The following is a 1938-nucleotide window of genomic DNA, read 5'->3' on the forward strand; positions in this document are numbered from 1 at the left end:
ACATACATACATACATACATACATACATACATACATACATACATGTAATATGAGAGCGTGTGTTTAAAAAAAATACTTGTGAAAAAAAATTGAGTGCTAAGATCTGAAAAGAGTATCGATTACAGATAAAACTCATCTATATTTTTTGAGAAGATAAATAAAATTTTACGCTCAGATAATTAGATAATGTGTTTTCTAAAGTGTAAACAATTACGCCCAATCTGGAATGTTAATTTTCTTTGAAAAGTACAACTTTAAAGTTTTTAAATATATTTTTATCTAATTTTTGTTTTTTTCTGAAGCTACCAAGATAAGCCTTTAACAATTTCAGCAATAGAAAGAGTTAAAAATGCTGATATATATAAAAATAGAAGGTCACCAACCTAAAAAAAGTTCGTTTCTACGAACCGTAGCCATTATTAAAATATAAAATTTTTTAAATTACTACTGCGCTTGCGTATAATAACTTGTCGCTTCTGAACGACCGTGTTTGTATCAAAATTATCTAATCTAGTTTCGCTCATAAAACATTTACTTCACAGATTTAACTTATTTATTGCTTAGTTAGGATTATTAAATTTGTTTTTACTTGAATAATGCTAAATCTGTGTTTTCTCATTCAAAAGAATTTATTAAAAACGTTTATTTAATATGATACATAGATCAGCTGTATTCTTCAATGGCCCCCAGTTTATCGCACATTTTGTACGTTTACGCGGCCTGTTAGTATAAAGATAGCCATGTTCTGAAGGATTTAATTTTTTTAAATTAAAAATGCAGTTTATATTTTACGTTTTTACGCTAAAACTATTATTCGTTATTAACTGTTAAGATTTTAAAAAAAATTTAATTTATTTGATGGAGCAATAATTCATAAATCGACTGATTTTTAGGGAGAACGTTCAAAGCACAGTGTGCCAAATTGACCACCTGGTTGTGTGTCCCACTCTGGTTATATGCCCACTCTGAATTTTTTTTGTTTCATATATAGATATCTACTAACTAATCGTAAAAAAAAAATTTAAATTCACGCCTATCAAAGGGTCTTCTTTTGTAATAATATTTCTGAAATTATTTAACTCATTTGACATTGTTTAGATGTAAAATTTATAGTAAATGCCCCCAAAGTTGTTAAAATACTAATAGAAGAAAATCCTAAAATACCAGCAAAATGTCAATACTATCAGTATCGAAGCGATACTGATAGTATTGACATTGGCGCATAAGAAATACCACACGATACGAGACCATCATTCTAGGTATCGACTTTTCAAAATATCCATGGAAGGGGAAGGGGAAATAACGCTCCCATTGCCTCCCTATGGATATCCATCGGGTTAAATTATCCGAGGGCGAATCAGGATAATTTACAATTAAATACACAAATTTGTAAATTTACAAATATGTACAATATTACAAGCATGTACAATATACACAATATTACAAAATTTGCATTATGTACTTAGGCATAAATTTTTTAACAAATCTAATAGTAACAAAACTTTATACCAGAAGTGGGGTTCGAACCCACGCGGACATACGTCCATTGGATCTTAAGTCCAACGCCTTAACCACTCGGCCATCCTGGTATACGTGAATGGCAAACTAGTTAATAATTATACTTAAAATAGTTCAATTTTAAAAATCAATATTATATTATATAAAGTAGATGTCTGACTTTGATCCAAAAAGTGTATAGTGCTTTTAGCCTTTTCACAAATGGCGGATTAAGTTTGTAAGCAAATATAATTTAACTTTTTGCTGCTTAAATAAATTAAATTTATTTCCTGGCCGACGACACGAGTTTCGAAGTGGAGAGGCACAATCGTTAATTTTTTTAAAAAAGTAAAATACCAGAGTACTAACAGTACCATATTGCGTAAGGACGGATTTTAGATTTATAGAGATATAGAATTGAATCCTATATCTAGAAAATTC

At 29.4% G+C, this 1938-nt stretch overlaps 1 non-coding gene across 1 annotated transcript; it reads right to left on the reverse strand.

Annotated features, from left to right (window-relative positions):
- Positions 1 to 1506: 1506 nt before the first annotated feature.
- Positions 1507 to 1589, reverse strand: trnal-uaa (transfer RNA leucine (anticodon UAA)). Its single transcript has one exon. It is a non-coding gene; the product is annotated as a tRNA-Leu (tRNA).
- Between the last annotated feature and the right edge of the window lie 349 nt (positions 1590 to 1938).

This window comes from Hydra vulgaris, chromosome 08 (assembly GCF_038396675.1).
Source record: "Hydra vulgaris chromosome 08, alternate assembly HydraT2T_AEP".
Classification (NCBI taxonomy): domain Eukaryota; kingdom Metazoa; phylum Cnidaria; class Hydrozoa; order Anthoathecata; family Hydridae; genus Hydra; species Hydra vulgaris.